Source organism: Pezoporus flaviventris, unplaced genomic scaffold (genome assembly GCF_033815535.1).
Source record: "Pezoporus flaviventris isolate CSIRO_AGI_PZ_B2104156 unplaced genomic scaffold, CSIRO_AGI_Pfla_v1 ptg000070l, whole genome shotgun sequence".
Classification (NCBI taxonomy): Eukaryota; Metazoa; Chordata; class Aves; order Psittaciformes; family Psittacidae; genus Pezoporus; species Pezoporus flaviventris.
The window spans coordinates 3,935,021-3,958,390 of NW_026892618.1; the positions used below are offsets into that span (position 1 = coordinate 3,935,021).

Genomic DNA, 23,370 nt, shown 5'->3' on the forward strand with positions numbered 1-23,370 from the left:
CAGTTTCAAGAAGCAGCATTCTTCCAGGGAGGTGGCACACAGTTGCAGAGGAAACCTTTGGGAGAGAAAGGTATGCTTCTGCTTATCCTAAGACGTGCTTGTTTTGGTTTCTCAGGGAACAGAAGATACCAGCTTGCAGATCCCATGTGTCACAAAGAGTATTGTAGCTGGGGAGGAATAACCCCATGCACCAGTACAGGCTGGGGGACAACAAGCTGGAAAGTAGCTTTTCAAAAAAGGACTTGAGGCTGGTGGACAAGTTGACTGTCAGCCAGCAATATATCTGATAGACAAAGAAAGCAAGAGCCTCCCTGAATGCATTAGGAAGAATGTTACCACAGGTTTAAGGAGGTGATCCTTCCTCTCTGTTCAGCACTGATGAATCACACCTGGAGTGCTGAGCCCAATTTTGGGATCCCCAGTTTAAGTAAGTGAGACATGGAAATACTGGCATGAGTTCAGCAAAGGGCCACTAAAATGACTAAGGGATTGGAGTATCTGTCATACAAGAAGAGGCGGAGAGCGTTGGGGTGAGGAAGCTTGGTGGATTTTATCAGTGTGTATAGATAACTGATGAGGATATAAGAAAGTGGAGCCAGGCATTTCCCAGGGGTGGCCAATGACAGAACAAGAGGCTGTGGGCACAGACTGAAATACAGGAAAATACATCTTGAACATAAGAAAAAGCTTTTTTACTGTAAGAGTGATCAAACACTGGAACAGGTTGCCCAGAGAGGTTGTGGAGTCTCTGTCCTTGGAGATACTCAAAACCCAACTGGGCATGATCCTGAGCAACTTCTCTAGGTGACCCTGTTTTGAGCAGAGGGTTGGACGAGGTGATATCCAGGCGTGCCTGGAGAGCAAAAACCCCTTGCTCTTTCTCCCTACATTTAGCTGACAAGCTGTAGAGACTTCCTAATAAATACATTTGGACATTCAGTCCTAGAGTACATTCTATGTCTTTAGATTGTTTTCAGATAGGAAAATCTGTCTGGGAAGATATTCTAGGTTTCATATTTCTCCCCACATTTATTCATGTAATCTGTAGTTGCCTCCAGTTTGCATTTAAAGCAGGCAATTGGATGGAATTCCTCCACTTCTACCCTTCCCACCCCCACCCCCCCCCCCCCCCCCCCCCCCCCGGGAAATATTGATCGGAGAGCAGTTTTATCCTTTCCCATTGATTACACAGGCTCAGTCTCCTTCTGGGCTTGATAAATCAGTAACCCATGAAGATTTAAACTGCTCTCTTGCTTTTCTCAGCAATGCACTGACCTCAGTCTGAGGTGTGTCCTCCCTAAATGTATAGATGTGTGAACTGATGACCATACTTCATGCACAGTCACATCTGGGATCCATGCATTGAGCTCTTGATAGAAACTACATCCCATGGCAGTCAGCCACTCTGGCTGACAAAGGGTGTGGGGGTGAGAAGCATTCTATTAGAGACCTCTACAAATAAACAGTTGGTATTTGTGCCACATGGGTGGGCTCCTCGGGTGTTTTAAAAGGCTTTCCAAAGCATAGAAGTGTTTCAAAAGCAGTGGTGTGCTTTGCCCAGAAACAGAAATGAGAAGACACAAAGTTCTTCATATTGTGGAGACCCCAGCAGCTAATTAACAACAAGGATGCTCTCCAGATCTTGTCCTTAACCACACCTTTGTCCTCTAGGCAAAACTTAGGGAATCCAAGGGGGTACAAGGCAGTTCATTGAGCTGTAGTATGCATACATGGAAAACTGCCTCTGAAGTTGTCATTTTTTGTGCTAAAATCTTTTCAACTTACTGAGAGAAACCTAATTCTTCCCATATACACATCAACAAATAACTCAGCCCCACTCATGAATATGCAAACAGATGTATAAGTTACGCCAAGTATTTCTCCTTTTAGCTGCCAAGTAAGAAAGGAAGATTGTTACTGGGACTTCTGTTTTTAAATACTTGAGAGGTGCTCCAATACTACAGCTAGGAGGACTATATAATACCTAGACACAAGCTGAGAGAACTCTAGCAGCAGCTCAAAGGCTGGCTGAAATAGCTGAGTGGTGAGATTCTCCATTTAAATGATATTAGCAGAACTACACCTTCTGCTTTAAGTGAATGCACATATCAACCTCCTTTAGTGTGCCTTCCTTGGAAATTGCAGATAGGCTGCAAATACCCCAACAACTATCCCAACAGCTTTGTTGTGAATGAAACCCAGCCCATCAAAATATAGCCCAAACCATGACTAGTCATCCCCCTCCTTACCCTATTCTATTTTGGTCTGTGGCTAGGTGTACAGACCAAGCTGTTTGACTGGAGACAAGCTTGAAGAAAAGGCCTGTTGTTCTGAATGGGAGGTGCGTTATGTGACATGCTGTAGGAAGGATGTGTGCTTGGAAGGGCTGATGTGCAGAAATCATTAATGGGGTGTGTACAGCTCAGAGGAGGGGAACCCAGCCACAGGAGGAAGGAGCTGGGGAGGGAGGACAAGGGTGGAAGGAGCATGGGTGGAGGGACAGAGACTAAGACAGTACTTGGGCCTACAAAAGTCACTGCTGGATGTAAAACACCTGAAGATAAACTCAAAAGGCCACTTGGAGTGTGTGAAGGAGTGAGAATTGCTCTTAAACGCTGATTTGATCATCTTAGAAAAGCCGACCTGAATGTAGAACCTGTGGTGAGAGTTAATTCTGTCAAAATCCAGTTCTCTTAAAACTTTGCAAAGCTGGAATCAATTTGGCTGCAGGGTATTTAATCCCGTAGCTTCTATAAAATGTTCTCACAGGGGTGGTTCTGTTGCAGAGTGTGACCCAGTCACTGTCCTAAAGAATTTCCTGGTCTGGGGTTAGGAGCTGATGGAATGAACTGGTTTTATACCCAGTCTGAATTTCTCTTAGTGTCAAGAAAATGCCCTTTGCCTTGATGGTACAACACAAAGAGGTTAGCACTAGCAGTCAGAGCTGAATTGGGCCCTCCGTGTTAAAGGGAGTCTAAATCACAGAAGGGAGATTGTGCAGCAGAAGCAAACAAGAGAGTGTAAGTCAAAGACCAGAAATGGACCTTCCTGTTTGCTGTGCCTGTTCCACACCTTTTCTGCCCTCTCCCCCATCCTGCTTAGCTATACCCAGTGGCTTAGCTCCTAGTCTCCCTGGAACCACTAATTCAAATCCTGTCAGGGTTGACTCAGCCCCTCTGTAATTTTGAGGTTGAGCAAAACTGTAAACCCAAAGATTTTGTGGCAGAGTGTTTGCCCCAGTATGCTTGACCAAAAATGTCCCAGTGCTTTTTGTACGTGGCATGCTGAGCTGAGTGGTGTTCTCTCTTGGTTCTTCATTTCTCCTAATGTATTAATTACTTTAATTACTGCCTCAGTATTACTGAATCCATCATGTGTTTTGAGGGAGGTAGTGTAGTATATGTTTACTATCCACATCTTCAGCAAGTGCTAGCTGATGTAGTTCTATTGGCATTCCTGGAGCTACAATGACTTGTATGAGCTGAAAGTGTGCTCATTAAACATAGCCATTAAAACTCACAACAGTGCCTTGATTTCAGTTTGACAGAAGGATTATTAGCTGAGATGGATTATTTACTCTTGAATATGAAATAGGCCTGTGGGCAATTTAAAAAAGATAAATCTGAAATAACTTTTACTATCTGTCAAGCTGGAAGCAGGTTGGATGGGGATTTTGTTGCTCTTCTTTAAGGGAAAAAAAACACTTGGGTGTCAAAATGTGACCCAATCCATGCTTTTTAAAACTCTCTCTTTAACTTTCTAAACTTAAAAACAACCTTCTGTGGTTTTCTTTCTTATTTTAATAAAATACTGCTAAAAATATTCTCCTGATCTGAAAGCTTTGACTGCCAAGATTCAAGTCTTCAAGCATGCTTTGACTGCCAAGTTACAAATCCATGAAAAATAGATTTATCACCTAAGTAGAAATTAACTTGAACATCCCTAAGCCAAGATTCACATGATTCCTTTATGTTTGAGGGTGAGAGTCTGTTGTTGTCCCTTTTGCCTCCCAGCTCATGTAAAGACTGCCTATAAAAGCTAGGTATAGACAAATGCTTTTAAAAAATATGTCATAACTCAGGTTGTTACAAGAAAAAGCTCTCTAACATAAAAACACCACACATCAACTTATCATTCCGTTATTGTTCCAAAAGTTTTCCATGAAATAATGAAAACTTAGGATGATGCCAGACACAGTGGTAAGTGGACTCCTGAGCAATCGCAGCAGCAGTATTTAACTGTTTGCTCAGGAGTCCATTTAGTTGCATTTCTACAAATAAAATTCCAGCCCTGTGGGACAAAGATTTCAATCTCTAGGCCTGTGGAACTCCTGGCGAGAACATCTCATCGCTCTTTTTTTGTTCTTGGTAGGGTACCAAGGGGAGGTGTCCTGCCCGTCTACCACAGCCTGAAACCCCTTGGACTACAGTGGTTTTCCAGCACATAAAGCTGTCTTTATGGTACCTCATACTCTCCAGGTCCCAGTCTAGCTCATGTTCAACTCTGAATCCAGAAGTGAACAGAGTCATTAACAAATAGCTTTGTGCACAGATACGTGGCTCGCACAGCTCTTGGGGAGGCCCAGCACTCCTCAGAGCCTGCTGCAGCAAGTCCTTTCAAGTCTGCTGCTGAGGTCCCAAAATTCAAGAAGTTCCACCAGCAGTAAGCACAGAGTTCTGAACTGAGCTGCCTTATTTCTGACAGTAAAACTGAGGATGAGGAAGGCAAAGGTAACTGATATGGTGGTAGTATTAAGTAACCTTACTCACTTCACATTGGACCTTAGATGTAACTGGGAATGCCTGGGAAGCAGTATATCCCAGGCAGATCAACTCTGAGCTCCTGGCTTCCCATCTATCCTTCCACTTGTCTCTGAGCCCTCCTGCGCATTCAGCCTAAGCTCCCATCCCCAGTATTTCTGTTGCCTACCACCACCTGCCGAAAAGAGGGCTGTCCCTCTGCTGCTGCAGAGCCCTTCCAATTAGTTCTCCACTCCCTCCTGCCAGGATTATCCTTCCTCCAGAGCCCTTTTCCCACCAGCACACACCACTCCTTCCTAAGCCCAAACCCCTTCCTCTGAATATGCCCCAGAAGCTGCAGTCTATCACTATTAATGCACTGCCTCTGCCTTCTTGGCTCCTCCAGCTCTGCCTGCTAAAACTCTATTGCCTTAAATGTTGGCTCTCCTTGCCTGCTACCTGCTGCTGTCATAATACCGCCTGCCAGGTTCAGCCATAAATGCCAAAACCACGGACTTGCACTCATGGGAACTACAGAAGAATTGGCTCAGCTTCCACTTCCTACAGGTGTGCCTAGATGGGATGCTGGGAGAAGAAAAGGGCATATCAGAGGAAAAACTGGATCTGTGCTAGCTCCCTTCAAGAGCTTTGTTTGTTGGTTTGGAGCAGCTTTTTGGAGTTGTGGAGTAATAAGTATTTGTCATTTCTCCCCTCCCCATCACAATGGCTGCAGCTTAAAGCTGTTTGTGTTTGAAGTATTTCTATAGCAACATCTCATCAGCTTAAATTTGCCAAAAAGCTGTGTTTTATCTGTGGTATTACAGTAAAGTCTGTAAAATGTCACTCACTGAAGGCATTTCAAAACACTTGTGAAAAAAGGGAAATTGGGGAAGATTGCATTTTATGCATCTGGATAAAGTTGCTGGTAGTTGGTAGCATAAAAGAGATAATAGAGATAAAATGAATTTTTAATGTAAAACTACCCAAGATTTAAGTAAGCAATTCCAGAATGTAATTAGGGTGGAAATAACCATCTCCACCTAGAAGGTAATGAGGAATACAAGCTATTACAAGCTATTTTTCCATGAAGATGAGTCCATGTGGCTTTAGCACAGACTACTTTGGAAATGGATCAAATTAAACCACAAAAGAGGCACTTTTAGTACAGAACAAGTGTCCACGTGGGCAGTTAAACCACAATAACTAAATTCATACCCTGGCAAGTGTCACAGTAATGCCTGATTCTTGCAAGCTAACTACAGCTGAGGACAGAGACTTCAAGGACTCCCGTGATGGAGAGGTAGCTAGTGTCAGTTGTAGGCTAAAAAACTTGAAGCAACGGAAGAGGAAATGACTCAGGCTAAGAGAGGAAAATCATCCGATGGCACTGTTTATTAAAGGAGGTGGAGGGAAAATATCCGTAACATCATCAGGTCTGTGCAAAATATTTTCAAGGTATCAAATTGCTAGTATGAGTTACATATCAGTAGGTCAGAGAATCCTCTATTTGGAACATAGATAGACAACAGATGAAACGTTGAGGGTTTTTTTCCCCAGCCTCCCCTCCCTTTCCTCTTCTCCCACCCACTCTTTTCCTTCTCTGCAAACTGTGGTGGTTCAGATAAACTGAAACGTGGATCTTCCCTCATCTCCCATTCAAGTTTGCAAAAGGAAGTATCTGCAAACAAGATGTTATAAACCCAGTACTTAGCCATGTGCATCCTTCCTTTATAGTGACTCTCCTCAGCTGTGGTTTCAACCTTCATCACATTACACATTTTCAGTGCCGCTAGAAAATAGAATTTTAAAATGAAAGTATAAACAGTTTGTTATTTATTCATACCCCAATTTGTAAATGCAGAGCAGTAGCATAACCACTTACATTAGCCTGAGATGATAAACCACAAAAAGAAATGCCACTAAATGAACAAATACATTTATACGTCATTTATAGAAATTCTGGCACATAAAGAGATTGCAGAGCCATTGATGTACACTATGCGGAGCAGTTTTTCACCCACTTTTGTGGCTGTGTCTGAAGTAGAGCATATTTTGACAGTGAATTTATGTTGTACAAACTTCGTAAAATGCAGCAATATAGAACATCAGCATAGTTTTTTTTTCCTAACTGAAACTAAGTACCAAAGCTAGGTAAGCAGAGTGCATCTGTTTGCTGAATTTTGGATAGGATTTTGAAACTAACGTTACTCCTGTTACTACATAACAGGCTAAAGAGCAAACAGTAAGCATTCACAAATAAAAGCTAGATCTAAGTATAAAATTCTGTGTCTGAAAGTTAGCCTTGACACAAATGGTTTCAGTCAATGTTTGTGTATGGGGTAGGACACCTAGCTTAGGTTTGAAGTTTAAGTTAAGCGTAAGTTTGAAAGTTTTCCTCCATGCATTAGACTTTTTAACACTTCCCACAAGTTGCTGAGCTACTTGTTTGTAACAAAAGCAGAATGTTTAATTCATTCAAAGTATTCTCTTTCATGCTTGTTTTTATCACAAGTTTACCACTGAAGGAGTATGCTTCAAAAAGGCATGTTTGACAAAGACAATAGCATCTCTTAAGGGCTGAGGAGGCAGTCTTGTTGTGACTTAATTAAATACCACACAAAATATTTCAAAAATTTGTGAGAACTAGGTCTTGAAATGCTGCTACAGAAAAGATACATTCTTACCCTGAGCCCACATTGCTTTGCTTTGCTAGGTTTTACATTTGTAGCTCAGGCAGTCAGTGTAGGATTTGAGTACGTCTGCTTACACTAAACCCAGAAAATTCAAACAGCAAAATTCATTCTCCTTTTCACAGAACAGCTTGTTTGAATGAAAATACATGGTTGTTAATCTCAACAAAGATCTTATTTCTACAATCTAATCCTCTACTTCTGTTTAAGATGATAGATCTTCCCTCACTACCTGCTTCTGTCATAATACACCTGTTAAGGCACAAATGTATTTGAGGAGAGTGGCAGCAATTAAGCAAAGTAGGTACTGATTTCATTGCCAAGTGCTGCCTGGATTCTTTTGGTCTGATCATGTACACTGCTGTGCATATACTGTGCCACTCTAAGACGTGCATCTAGGTAAAACATTTTAATCTATAAACATAGGTGGAATCAGTTTCTGTGCATATGTGTGCATGTGATATGGATGCATGTGATCTGAAATCAAGGGAAGTCAGTGGGAATTCCAGCGCTGCTTTACCTGTGCTTCATGTTAAGGTCTTCTGTTAAAATTGATTCGTTCTTCCTTTTGCCTTTACTGAGTTGCCAGGCAGGAACTATGTCTTTGTACAGTGTCTTGCACAATAGACCTTTGGAGTAAGATTTTACTATCTGATTACTGCATATTAATGAGTGCGATATAAATTTATTACTCACCTAGCCAGGTTTCACTTGAAACAAAGGAACTGCAGAATACGCCTGAACAAACTCAGCTGAATCAGATTTCTGTAATGCACTCTAATTGTACTGTTTGATCACATACATACACACAGCCTTTATTTCTGCCTTCAGTAAGTGAATATTTTACTAATTAACATTTAAAGGAAAGGATGGTCATAAGCTACAATGTTCAAATGCTAACATGAGTTTATATTTTAGAAAAGTAATGTTAATTTTAACCCAACCAAGGTTTTTTTTTCAAAAAAAAAAAACAAACATATATATCACAGGAAAATATTGACTTGAGCACTACAGAAAAGTGAAATTCCAGGCTGAGCCCTCTCACAAAGCTCAGGGAAGCTTAGGTTTGAGTTTTTCGTAGGGATCATCTCTCTGTTAAAAGGAAAGCTTTGTTAAAAATGTAAGAATAATGTAAGATGATACTGGTCCGTAAGGATCAGGGGTTGGAGAAATATCTGTGAGACATGTGCAGACTAAAGTGGAAGAAAATCAGAAAGCTGTGAAAGCAAATCAGAAATTACCCTTTCATTTAGGACTGTATGTGGCAAAGAGGAATTTTCATCTGAAAGAGAGCTATTGAGAAAAATAGCAAGCTAAGCTCATTCCCTCCTGCCTTCTGTCAGTCTGACTATAGGCTCTCAAAAACTGTTTGGAATTGTAAGATCTTCTGTCTTTAAGATGATACAGCAAGAACGAAATGGAAAGGTAGAAGGCAAAAGGGAATGTAGGAAAGTCATCTTGCGTAGCTTGCGTTAACTGTTAAGAGAACTTGAGTTAAACGATCTAACTGGATAGGGGTGGAGTTCTACTTTTTTCTGCGATAGAAAATCTGAGAGAAAAAGCAAAGGAGAAATTCATTTCCTGCCTTATTGCCCACCCCAAAATCTCTTTGTTCTCTTTTTCACAACCACAAGCTGTAAATAAACATAGGCATCCTCACTAATTACGTATGTCAAGGTGCTCTGAGAACTGCCTGGAGGCCAAATATATTCTATGGTGTCCTACCCCCACGGTGCCCACAGTCACTCCCTCCCCATAATTGTAGGGTGAGGACAGGAGTAAGTCTTCAGGGTCTTATTTTTGGTGAACTACACCATTTGTACAATGACATCTTGCAGTCCTATATCATCTTCCTTTCCTGGAACTCAAACAGATTTATAAGCTTTACCAGCAGTGATGCTCAATAGGAATTCTAGAGGAATTCTTCAAAAGTCAGTAAATGACATTCTTTGTATATGAAGAATTTTTCTTCACAAAAAGCAGAGTTATATTTCTGTGTTTTTTTCACTTCTTGATAGAAAATATACTTGTCAGTTCATATGCTTCCGCTGATTTATTGCTATCCTTGCCTTTCCCATGAGCAGGCTTTCGCTCTTCCCCTTGCCCCATCCCTGCTCCCTGGGGAAGCAGATTGCTCTCCTCTCAGAGAGCTGTTCCTTGCATTGGCAGCTGTGGTGGCAGGTGAACCCTCCCTGGCAAGCATGCTGGGGAAAAGAACATAAAAAAAATGTATCTTCTACAGGGATGTATTTGCCTCACTGACTTTATCCCTTTATACTGCAAAGCTTAAATCACTCCACGGCATGAAGAAAGATTTAGTAGCACTAGAGGGTGACTCCTTTACAGGCGTATACAACCTCACAGGCAAGCTCAGAGTCTGCTGCAGACAAAGCTCTGGGTGAGCTTTGGTCTGTGCTGGGTGAGGGGTCAGACTGGCCACCGTCTGTGATCATAGGGAATGCAAACCACGGCAGTCACATTGCTCATGCCTATCAATGGCTTAAGGGATTACTGATTACAGAGGGCTGCTAACCCACACACAGGACCTACTGGAAACACAGAGTGTAAATGAATCATGATTGTCCCTTTCAGGTTGATCTGTGAATGTGTGTAGCCACTCCCTGTCCACAAAGACTCATGTGTAAAGTGCCACAGAAATGGTCCTGCCCTGTTAAATAGCTGTGGAAACAGCCTCAAAGCCCCATGCTGCCAGTGTGCTCAGGAGCCCACATCCTTATGTCCCTTCTCAGCTGTTGTGAACAAGGCTTCCAAACACTTACACAGTGCCTATGGTAACTCATCCTAGTCAGTAGCGAGCTGGTTCCAAGAAGAAAAAGGAAACATTTGGAGCTTTCATTAATAGTCTGGCTATGTCCTGTGTACAATTATACAGTCTCTGCTCCTTAAACACAAGTTAACACTTGTAACGATGACAAAAGACTACATCTTCCAGTTGGGCTAAGTGAAAAAGCAGCTTACACACTGAAGTCCACATTAAACACACATGTGTCTACACGGTTTAGCCCAACTCTCAGTTCTCCAGATTGTTTTAACACTGCTTGAATCCAAATGGAAAAAAGCTCCAAACTGTATGTAAATGGCATTCCCTAAGCATGCTTGTGAGCCAGGCTTATGTGCCACATCTGAGGCACAGCAGGCCCATGTCCTCCCATGCAATCACAGCCAGGACTCAAGTCACCCATCAGCACTACTGCTGGTGCCAAGTTCCTGCAGGATCTCCAGTGCCCTGCAGGGAAGTGCCCTGCTGCTCCCCACTCCCGGTAAGGTCTCAGTTCAGCCTTCCCACAGAGGCAGGTTAAAGACCGAATGGAGGTTACTTTATCAGGGGTTGTCCCCTGGATGCCACTGCTTCTGTCCCTGGCATGTGCTGTCATGTCCATAGTTTGCTATACCTTCTGGTGGCTGCTGTTCTCAGTGGGAGCTGCATGAGTCAGAACCCCTGGCCTGCCACTGAAATTATCTTGCCTCTGTGAGGAGCAGGGATGCCTGCCATCTGGACACACTTAAGATGTGGCCAGAAGTATGGCTTGGCCACAGCTCAGTCATGCTCAGTCTCAAGCCGAATGTGAGTGTGAACACAGCAGTGTAAGAGCTGACAGGGTGACAAACCAGTTGACTCATGTTTCTTCCTTAACCGCAGCACTTTTCAGCCTTTGACCTCTCCAGGAAAGGTCCACTGACAAGGAGCAGTGCCAGATACAGAAGTTTTCTCTGCCACAATTAAGTGAGATGTCAGCTGTTCATGGGGAGTTATTTGGCTGTCTTTAAAAAGTGAGAATGAAAATCAACAATTCAAAGGGCAAATCTGGGGTAGAGATGGGCCTTATGGCAGGAGGACAACGTAAGGAATTAGTAGCAGTTTACAGGCTAAAAGGTATGTTTGTAAAGCTGATTCCCCTAGACTCAGTCTTACCAAAACTTCAAGTGTATGTGCATCCCAGGTACATCTCCTGCAACACTAAACTGGCTTATTTATTGCATTTCCTCTAAAATATTTATTTCTGTAAATGGCACATTTTTCAGGAAAGCCTGATCAAAATCTGACAAGTGATAAAGTGTTAGAAAAAAATCGTTTCCCCCCCACTCTGGTGTTAATGACATTTTAACAATATATTATTACATTTAGTTCTGATTTCACTTATAATAGGGTCATTCCCATGTAGCTTCATTGACTTGGATATCCTCACCTTAGCTTATACAACCTGACTGATGTAAAATACTGTGCTAAAAATCTATCATGTTAATCTCCGTGTTGTTTATTATTTATAATTGCAAAGTTTCTGACTGCACTGAGATAGCAAAATGCAGCTGTATGATTACTCTCATAGTATAATTCACAACACCTTTTCAGTGACTTTCAGTCTTTTCCTTCTCTATTCTAAATGTGAACTTGCATAACATTTCTGAAGTTACATATTTCCAGATGTCACTTGCTTATGAAGACCTCTTTAGAGATAAGTATTTCAGTGCAGCTCTTTTTTGAATTATTGTCCCAAGCACCATGTCAGTTTAAAATAACTACAGCATGGAGCTTTGTTCTGTAGGCATTAAGAAAGGAGGAAGACTATCTTGTCTGTTCTTCTGATCAACTGCAACTCTATCCTCATTTTGCTTAACACGCTCTCTGGTGGTTTGTCTTGTCTGGTTTTGCATTATTCATACTGTAAGACTTGAGTATCAGATAAAAGAGCAGTGATTTCCTGGAACAAATACTTGGAAATATATTTCCAAATATATTTAACAGCAATTAGTGAGAATAAATGAAGAAATCTATAAATGAATCAATTACTTGATCATATAGACTCATAGAATCATAGAATAGTTTGGGTTGGAAAGGACCTTAAGATCATCTAGTTCCAACCCTCCTACCATGGGCAGGGACACCTCACACTAAACCATGCCACGAAGGCTTCGTCCAACCTGGCCTTGAACACCGCCAGGGATGGAGCATTCACAATATCCTTATTGTTTTAATTAGGAAGCTGTTCCTTGACGCTTGGTTCCTCCTCCTTGAGACCCGTGTAATTGTGGAGCAACTCCTCTAAATAACTGGAGTAACCCCAGAGTAAAACTGACATACAGGAGAGCTGAACCAGGTGTGACGGAGCTACCCCTCCAAGTAAAGTAAGCAGCAGTCAGGCCTTAGCTAAAATATTTCTGCCCCTTCACCAAGCAGCAGCAAATTTTGATGCCTTGTAGGTCAGGTTTCCTCTCTAACAGCAGGATACAGAGGTGCTGACTTGGGTATTTCCTTAGGGTAATGTGGCTATTTAAAGAACATACGGACACTTGCTGATTATCACAAGGGTGGTTATAAACAGCATGCAGTCCATTCCCCTTTGCAGAAACACCATGGCCTTGTCCCAAGAAACAGATGCTTTGGTATCCTCTCCTTTCAGGGCACTCACAAAACTGAGAGGCAGCTGTTTAGACACATCCAGCACCCCTTTCTCTCCTCCATCCCTGCCTTCGAATGGGAGAAACCTTTGTCCAAGTTTCTGACCTCGTGGTGTGGGAAAGTGGCTCCATCATTAAGCCTGGCTTTATATCTGTGCTCTGTTTCACAAAAGTTGCTCAGAAAGCTCTAAGCACTTAGACAAAGAGGAGAGCTTCAACCCACAGAGTATCTTTAACAATTTTGTGTGCGTGGTTACTGCTTGGCATTTTTAACTTTCTTATGAAGAATCTTTTCATGGGTGTGATACATCATGTGCAAACCATTCACTCCTTTCACCATAGCCATACATTTTCAAAAACAATCGTGCTCTTTATTAAAGAACTTAAAAATAGCAGTCTAGTGCAAAAGGTTATCCAATGCCTTTCTACTGCAGAGTATGTCAGCAGGTCTTTGACAGTTTGCAGTGCATGTCAGTGATTTATTTGTGAAATTCCTAGAGAGCAGGGGCAAGCTGTGTAGAAGTCTTGATGCATCAAATCTAATGATGTGTAATAAAAAATATAGCAGCTGATAATGCAAACATATTGAGGAGGTCACAAAGAATCCACTTTTTGTCTGCAAAGCTGTTGAGACGACAAGCAAATGGGATCGTTATTGCAAAGCTCAAGTTCTATTTAAACGTTGTCAGGGAGGGGCTTACCAGGGTGGTAGAAAGAGAGGAGGAGGCTGAGGTTTATTCATATGTAACAGGGGACAGGAGCCACTACCTGGCTGCACAATTCCACTACATATGAGAACTGGCTCTGATCCTGGGGCAGATCCTGGTCTTACCCTGATGCAGGACTCTGGTAATGTTGACTCTAATCAAATCGATTTGAGGGCCTCAAATCACCTGCTAATGTAAACCAACATTGCTTTTTTGCTTTCTATTGATATAGGACATGAGCTGCTTCCAATAATTTTAACCTAGGCTGCAGATTTACACCAGCTGAAAACCTGGATCCAAGCAGACTGTAAGGAAATTTCCTTGACTTTTCTCCCCCTTCCCTTTAGAAATAAATTACTGCTGCACGTTTTCCATTTTTCTATCAGCTTTCTATTCAATGATCCAAACACTCAAAAATAAACACGTACATTTCCTTCCTTGGTACTGTGTGTCAGGATCTATTTAGCTGCCTCTGCAAGAGCAAGTGATCCTAAAAATCCCACCCTTGTGATTATATGCAGAAGTTCCTTTTATGTTTGCAACCATTCCCGAGTGTACGTGTTACACCTCAGCAATGCTTCCTGCCATATTCACATCCTTGCAGTGCTTCTAGGTGCATTTCCTAAGGCTGTATGCTGCTATTGGACTTACTAACCACCATTAGACAAATTTTGCTATAACTTGTTCCAATTTAATCTGCAGTAAATGCAGCAATTCCCGAGTAATTCTGAGTATGAAAGCTGATAAAGTGGAATCTCCTGAAATGAAATGGGATGAAAACTTGAATTATAGTACAGCAAAGTAGGACCTGTGATCTTGAGTACAGTGACCTTCTCTTATAATGAAATTCTAGTATTGGAGTGTGTGTATGTGTGAGGAATCAAACTGCTGCTGCTGCAGATATGTATTACTTTTTCCTGTATTTATTTTATTTATTTATTATCCCTCATATCATAGGAGCAACTACAGCTCTAAAATGAGATCAAAGAATTGTTTTGTAGGTTGATATAAAATACCTGTATTAGCATTCAAAATTTATTTGGGCTGGCTATAGATGTAGAGGGAGGATAGCAGACCAGGATGGTAAGGGAAAAGGAAGGAACAGTGTGGCCCACTGTCTTTTTGCCCACGGCTGTGGCAGCTTGTGGAAGTTGCTGTGCTGAGTAAGAGCTTGGTTTTATGAGATAAAGATGATTAATATGGTTGGGACTGGCCATACCCAGCAGTACAACCACTGTCTTATGCCTCCCCATGTGTGCCTTGGCAGCAACGGGATCAGACAGTTAGCTTCCCAGAGGTTTTGTCCCAGTTGCACATCCTTGTCTCCCACCACAGAAGTGGCAAGGCCCTCTCTGACTCTGGTTATAGTATCATTTGAATTTCAAACCTCAGTTTCACCTAAAGCCTTGGGAAGCCCAGAACTGGCTGCAACAGGGTATACTAGTATCACTTCGCACACACTATATCCCTTTATGCTAGTGGGAGGGTCTGCCCAGAGGGGTTGCCCCATCTAACTTAATGCTTTATGTAACCAAGAGGTGTGAGCACAAAATATGGTATATTCAGGATTGGCTTTCAGTTTACAGAATAATCTGTTCTGAGACCAGATGTTTCAAATGACCCATGACTGGGAACATGGGGGCATGCTTGCCTCTTTCCCTTGTAAAAACCCCACAACTTTCATTCTAGTGGCCTTGTAAATGCACCGTGCCCACACATATTTTGGCACTGGTGTGCATGAATGCAGAGATCACAGGGCACAGGGAGCCCAATCCTGCATGATTTAGACAGGCAAAAAAAGACCATTCAATGGGCCGTGTTTTAGGTTCTGGGACAGCAGTGATTGAAAATCATTGTCAGGTCATGAAGATACCACAGCGAGGCACATGTGCTTCTTCACAGAAGGAGCAGCAGCACATCTTCCATAGAGGAAGCTACATAAGATGAGGCCAGCATGATCCATGCCATCTGTGTTCAAGGTATCCCAGCACAAGTTAAGGCAGCCCTGTGTTGACCAAGCTTCAGCTGGCAAACAGCTGCATCCAGAAAACAGTCCCAATCGAGAAACAGGGATTTGCCAAACAGAACTTGCTGTGTGAAACTGGTGATTTCAAGTTAGGCTTCTTGCTTGCCTGCCCTTTGCCTTGCCAGGGTCTTGGGCTCCAAACCCGCCAGGCAGTTCCCTGGACTGCAAGCATAGGTGTCCCAGATTTTCAGGCTCTGAGCTCTTCTGCTGCTTGAAAAGTGTGTGGACTACTGATATCAGGGGCTTCCAGCCTTCCCAAAGTCTGCAATTTGTCCAGCATCTCCAAAGGATGAGTCTCCCAGGCAGGTTCATATCTGCAAAAGGAGCTGACTCTCCAGCCCAGCGGTTAGTGAGGGGGGCTACCCTGGGATTCTGCCTCCAGTTTCCCAGGAGAGCTGGGGAAATACATCCTGTCCAAGAAAAATGTGAACTGCTACTGCCGCTGGAATGCTTTTTACTGGTTTGAAAAACATGATGTCTTTGTGCATTGTCCTGAGCTGTAGCAACATGCTCGGCTTACAGGTCTAGGCAAAATAGGCAAGACTGTTGGTGTGGAAAAACGGACGTAGTTTCCAAAGCGCTGACAACACTGTGATTTTTTATTTTTTTCCTGAAGTAAAAAGTCTGCAGCAAAAAAGTAGCTGTCCTGGAAAGAAAATATTTAATTCTTTTTCTCTCTATGCACCATTTTAGTATTTTTCCATGTGTTTCTGATCATCTCAGGGAGATGTATAGTTTTACTCAACTCCAGAGAAATAAAACTCTTGGCGAGGCAGAAATCAGCTAGATCTCAAAGATTTTAATACTACCAAGGGATATGTGTGGAGCCTGTTGATGCTGAAAGGTAGGCAATGCTAATGTGTAAACCCAGGCATAAGAAAGTGTCAGAAATGCCATTCACTGAGAGCAGGATTGAGCTCTAAGTCATGCCAAACGGCATATTCAGTGTTTTACTTCAGTGTTGCTCCCGGCCTGGCCCAGCTGCACACATGGATTCCTCTCACTGAAGGACAGGGTGCCATTAAGCAGGATGGACTTAGCTGGAATCAAAGGTCAAGGCCTCTCAGCTCTGGAGAGAGCACAAGCTCTGCTCAGGCACTAGTTATTCTTCACAGTTCTCCCCAGTTGAAGAAAGAGAGACAGAATTTATCAGGAGAGCCCCATGAGGATGGGAAGGGCAAAGCACACAGGAGGGAGGCAGGAGCTGCTTATGAGGAGTGGGGTCACACTGGGGCTGGCACCCTCTGTTCAGTTCCCACAGGTTCCACTTGAAGAGCAGATGTCTGGCATGTCTCAGGACTACATTTTGCTGCAGTCACCCCTGTCACACTGCAAGTGTGTGGTGTGGAACCCATGCCACTGCTCTTCAATGCTGTCTCTGGTAGGAGAGATCCACTTACTTAACTCCTTCTTCACAGGGTTTCTTTTTGGCACCCAGAAGGCATAGGTGCAGTGCATGTGTCCAATGCTGTCCTTTTCTCCCATGAGGTAGTCTTCAGTCCCTTGAAAGACCTCTTAGATCTGCAGTTTTGGAAGCTGAGCTGTGGATGCCGGTAATAGGAATGAGGCATCTAATTGCTTAGTTTAGAGAGGGAATCTGGACACCCCACTGATTTTTCCAAATGTTTCTGGGCCTAATTGGAATGAAGCCCATTAACTTCAGTGGGCTTTGGATGATTTCCTATATACACAGAACTTGAAAAATTATGCTTTAAAAGAAATACCGAAGTTAAATTGGGAAATTTTAACAATTCTCTTTGTCTTTTAATTTAGCGGCTCTATGCTGACAATATAATTAGAGAGATGCTATGTTAATTAATGCCAGATGACATTAGTGGGATGGCAAAAGCATCCAGTTTTCTAAAGAATAGTTCACAGTTGAACCGTTCCTCTCTCCCCACCCCATTTTTAGCAGAGAACTATATTCAAAAAGTCGGAGACAGCAGAATTAAACCAAAAGTCAAACTGTTTGCAAATACCAGTAATATGGTACATCTTAGCACGTCACTTTCAAGACAAATCTAATGCGGTTGCAGTAAAAGGCATTAAAGATGTTTCTTTAGTGCCTACATCTAAAAAAGATGGAAGGTTTGCAGGACCTCATCTTCAAGCCGGATGTGCAGCTTTTAAAACTGTGGGGCAGTAATATTTTTTAGGATAATATTGTAAACAACATAACAAGTTGAGTCCAGAGAGAGGGCCACCAAGATGCTTAGAGGGCTGGATCAGCTCTTCTATGGAGCTGAGAGGCTGAGAGATGGGGCTGTTCAGGCTGGAGAGAATGCTCAGGTGAGACCTTAGAGCAGCTTCCAGTACTTAAAAGAGGGCCTACAAGAAATCTGGAGAAGGACTTTTAACAAGGGCATGTAGGGATAGGACAAGAAGTCATGGCTTTCGGCTGAAAAGAGGGAATATTTAGATCTGATACTGGGAAGCAGTTCTTCCCTGTGAGAGTGGTGAGGCAGAGAAGCTATGGCTGCCTCATCCCTGGCAGTGTTCAAGGCCAAGTTGAAAGGGGGCTTGGAGCAACCTGGTTTGGTGGAAGGTGTCCCTGCCCACAGCAGGGGATTGGAACTGGGTGAGCTTTAAGGTTCCTTCCAAACCAAACCATTCTGTGATTCTAAGTTACACGTGGTACAAGTGAATTTGCATATGGTGCTGGGAGAACAAAATGTTAATATAAGGTTATGTAGCAGTTAATGCTATTTGCATTGTCATAGCTGCATACTTCCATCTGCTCTGCAGTGGGGAAAGGCACAACTGCAGCATTTACACTCTGCTTATCTTACAGTCTAGAATAACATGCTGTAATTAAGGGATTAAAAAAAAACAAAACAACTTTATCACTTTCTTCATGTGTTGCCCCATGAATAATAATGTCTACTAATGTACACCCTGAAGAACCTTCTTGTTAGCAACTGCTGCAGCTCATTCTTCAGTGACTCAATGAGAAACTAAACGTGAGCCGCCAGCGTGCTCTTGCAGCCCAGAAAGCCAACTGTATCCTGGGCTGCATCAAAAGGAGAGTGACCAGCAGGTCGAAGGAGGTGATCCTGCCCCTCTACTCTGCTCTCGTGAGACCTCACCTGGAGTATTGTGTGCAGTTCTGGCGTCCTCAACATAAAAAGGACATGGAACTGTTGGAACAAGTCCAGAGGAGGGCCATGAGGATGATCAGGGGACTGGAGCACCTCCCGTATGAAGATAGGCTGAGAAAGCTGGGGCTGTTCAGCCTGGAGAAGAGAAGGCTGTGTGGAGACCTCATAGCAGTCTTCCAGTATCTGAAGGGGGCCTATAGGGATGCTGGGCATGGACTCTTCATTAGGGGCTGTAGTGATAGGACAAGGGGTAAAACTTAAACGGGGGAAGTTTAGATTGGATATAAGAAAGAAGTTCTTTACTGTAAGGGTGGTGAGGCACTGGAATGGGTTGCCCAGGGAGGTTGTGAACGCTCAATCCCTGGCAGTGTTCAAGGCCAGGTTGGACAGAGCCTTGGGTGACATGGTTTAGTGTGAGGTGTCCCTGCCCATGGCAGGGGGGTTGGAACTTAAGGTCCTTTCCAACCCTAACTATTCTATGATTCTATGATTCTATGACCTTGCACTATTCCTGTGTTTAAGGTGCATAGTGGACAACCCAGCTACCACTGAGGCCACAGGAACAGAACCTAGGCTTGTGCTCTGTGTAGCTGAGCATTTGAAAAGTCATTTTTGGTTTAGGGTCTGTGGATTTCTCAGGCTCCTCAGATAGCTGGAAATGGAGTTGCAGTGATAAGGCAAAACACGTTCACATTCAGTATGAGTCCATACATGTGGTGTTCATGTTCTGTGGGAGTTCATCTATATTAAACTTCAACCTATGCATGTCAAAGGGCCTCTACACTAGGAGGTCCATACCACTATATGAAATTTGTTAGAGCACAAAAATTAACATCCCATGAGAACTATAGCCTTTATTTTAATATAAACTCACATATTTAAAATTGCATATCTAGAGATATTTATCTATGGGTGTAAATATTTACATGTTTCACTATATGCTGTCTTGTAGATCCTGTCTTGAGTAGAGTTAGTAAGTTAAAAGTCTTAGGGAATATAATTGTATCCCACTGTGGCAGCAGACAAAAGCTTGTGCTGCTCTAGATAGGCCTTAAAAAGAAAACTCTTCTGTAGGTGGTCTTAGTGACAGGGCAGCATCATGAAGTGGGCAGCACTTCCTTAAAGGTCTTTCCTGGGAGGAGAAGAGGAAAAGTAAAAACTGAAGGCTGGAACATCCCAATATATCTCAAATGCTGCTCCTGGGTAACAAACGGAATCTTACACCAGAGCAAAATAACCTGCCTGCATAAAACAAAACACACAGCCCATACAAACCCATGCAGCCAAATCAAACCTCTTCACAAACTTGGTCATGTAAACAGTTCACATGCGCAGGCTGATCAGGTAGTGTCTATCCTTCCACTGAGTGCTGTAACATTGGCCTAAAAGCATGAAACCGCCAGTATTGTGCCAGTATTGTGGCCTTCGGCCAAACCAGCTGTAGTGTAACTGTGTGCTTGTGCATGGCCAGGACTGAATCTGTATTGGTGCTTATCTGACAACGTCTGCATCACTCACTGCTGGCTAAACCAGCCCAGGACCCTTGGCCTGTCTATGTGTGACAGAAGAATTTCCTTTACTAGTAATAATATTCTAAATTCATGGCAAGCAAACTTGAAGTTGCACAAACCCACTTACCCTCCTGTAGTAACTCTGCATTGGCTTTGCATCTGCTTTGCATAGAGTTCAATGCCAGGAAAAGCCACAGGAAAATCAACTCTTGTCTCAGCTTGTCTGACACTCTCTGTTAACAGGGAAAGCTCACTATTCTTCTTGAGGCTGGAGCTGTATTTTACATTTCCTCCCTCCCCCACCTCACAACTGCTGATGGGTGGTGAAAGCTCATGTATTCTCAAAATTTAAATGTCACTGGATTTATTGTATGCTGTTTATAATTGGACAAATCAGAGTAGTGTCAGTATGTGGCTGACGGGATCATACTTGGCCTAGTGCTTGATATCAGAAGGAAAGCAACCTGGCAGAGTAGGGAGCTGATTTGCCCTAAGATCCATATCCACAGAGGATCCAGAAGACTTGGACAGGAATATTTTAATGCAAATGTGAAGAAGCCTTTTAATTGATGAATATGCTTTAACTTAACAAGAGTATTTAGCCATAGCACATTGAAGAGTTTTTGGATTTGAGGACATACATCTTCTTTGCCTGTGTTCAGAATCCGCTGTACAAATTGCACTGCTGAAATAAGCACTAAAATGGAGTCAATAACTCAAAACAGCACTTCCACAAAATCTAGCATTGCTTGTGTTGACTTTTCATGAGCTTTTATATCGCTGCAGTGTATGGGTTGGAACTTAACGGTTTTCATCAGCTCGTTCATTTCAACTTATTTTCAAAGGTCTTCACACATAAACCTGAGAAGGTATTTCTAAGCAAAATTTAATTAGAGCAAACAATTTTGTAATAGACATTTATAAGCAAATCCATGCACAAAAACTGAAATAATCACCAAACTTTTCATTCTTTTTTCCAGAACCCTAACAATTCCTTTTCCCTTCCCAGGACACAGAGAATGATTGTTGGCACATTTCATTGAGATCACATGGAGATATGACAATTCAAGCTACCACTGGGACCTGAAATTTTCACAGAGAAGGTTCTACTACAGGCAGCTGCTCTCCAGACACGCTTCTGATGCCAGCTGTGACTGTGTGGGTTTAAGGACGAGCAGCATCTCCCCATACAAAGCCTTGTAGATGAGAACAAACGGTCAAAGCTGTGTGTGGAGCACCAGTGCTATGTTCAGACCTGAGCAAGTTTTCCTGTTAGGCAGGCATTTTCCCACTGCACGAGGAAGAACCACAACACTCAAAACAGTTTTCCTAGAGGGGGGGAAAATATGAAAGTGAGATCCGGCCATCCTGAAATTGCTGATCAGGGCGTTTACCTCAGTCACCGAACATCTGCATTCAAATCCTTTCTTTGCCTCTCTCACACCACAGATGGGAATGTGGGTTTCCCACATCCCGAGCTTGTGGTTTTACCACCAGGCTACTTGTTCTTTGAAAGCAGGTCTCTCTTTTTGCTTTTACATCTGCTCATGTGAGGTAACCTACTTAATAAGCAAACTGAATCACCCCAGTTTAATTTGCGAGATGATTTCATGTTATATCGTCACATGTATTTTTGCAAGAGTCTCTTTTAATGAGGCTGTTGGGAAACAATCTAATAATATTAAACACACACACAAAAATGACCAGGTTACTAACACCTAAATTCCTGTGAGAGGAGAAATGGGGATCATAGTTTCCCAATTTCATTTTCTGCACTATTCACAATGATATATACCATCCCGTGGCCCAGGAGTACCCCTATAGAAGCTCCCATCAGAGCCCACAGGACTTGTCACTGATTTCAATGACATAAACAACTTGTTTCAGAACACAGGAAAAGCTTGTCTGACCTTTTGCAGTGTCTGCCTGAAGAGACACCATTTTTCACACAACAGCTCAAAGATGTGTTTGTTTTCTACCCAAGTCTCAACACCCCATTGTGAGGGAGTAGTCCCGAACACCCCCACTGGGGCTTTGGCTCACTGAGGTGAATTTATCACAAGAACACACTTTCTACATCAGACAGCACAGCCCCAGAGGGTTAATGCCTTGGATGCTCAGCTGGATGCAGCCCGAAAGCAGAGCCCCTTAGATGCACATTCAGAATGAGAAGAGCTGGAAGCTGTCACACGCCACTGCCGAGAACAAAGCTCCGGCCTCTTAAATTAAAACTTTTGCACACCAGATGCGTAGACACGACGTGTTTATTTTTGACCTTCCAATTTAAGGAGGGAAACCGGCCAAATTAATCCCTTGCGTGAACCAGTCGGCATCACTGGAGTTACCCTCGGAGTAAGCTTTGTTAGCAACAAGGTTCACAACCTTTGTCTGAGACCTGGCAACGTGTTTCAAACAACTCTTACTGCTTGGGACGTAACACCGGCACATAAATGACACTGTAGTACACCAGTCGACATGAAAGCCTTTCAATTTCAAGGAACTATGGTTTTGGCCTTTTAATAAGAAAAGAGGCTTCACTATGAAGTTGTTAATTTGCTTTTACCCACCCCCCCCCCCCCCTCAATTCCCCCTTGTTCATTAACTTTCACACACAGCATCCCGGTAGCTATTACTAAAGCTTTAGCATCCTATTTAGAAACGGGCAAAAGCCGCACAACTTTAACGGGCTCCTAACTTTCGCAGCGATTCCGCAAGGCCTCGGCTGACACCGTCGTGCCCGGCTACGGCCAGGAATGTTTCTTAGGTGCAGCCAGGCACTGCCTTTCACCGCCCGGCCGTCACCATGAACCGGCGAGGCCGACGCTCAACCTCCTTCCCTCAGCACCCCGCTCTAAGGAGCTGAGGCGGTGCGCGCCGCGTCCCCGCCGGCGATGAAGGAGGGGAAATGGCGAGGAAGCGCTGGAATTGTACTTATTTCCCTTCGCCCGCCTCGAACGCGCACTTCCCGAACGAGCGCTCCCTCACGCTGCAACACAAAACGCCTCCTCCGAGCCCCCCCTCGCCGCTGCCCGCAACCGGCAGCCCCAACTCCCCCCTCTCCTCTCCTCTCCTCTCCTCCTGCCGCGCCGCCTCAACCGGCCGCGCCAGGACGACGAGAAGAAGAGGAAGAGGGAGGCGCCGCCGCTGCCGCAAGGGGCGGGGGAGCGCGGAGCGCATCGAT

The 23,370-nt window shown here is 43.3% G+C and overlaps 1 long non-coding RNA gene across 1 annotated transcript in view; it reads left to right on the forward strand.

Moving 5' to 3' along the window:
• The window catches only part of LOC133278910 (uncharacterized), a 37,891-nt gene extending 16,364 nt beyond the window's left edge, over positions 1 to 21,527 (forward strand). The window contains exon 2 of the long non-coding RNA XR_009746723.1: positions 21,199 to 21,527. This is a non-coding gene — a long non-coding RNA (uncharacterized LOC133278910). The remainder of the gene's footprint in view (positions 1 to 21,198) is intronic.
• The last annotated feature ends 1,843 nt before the right edge of the window (positions 21,528 to 23,370 follow it).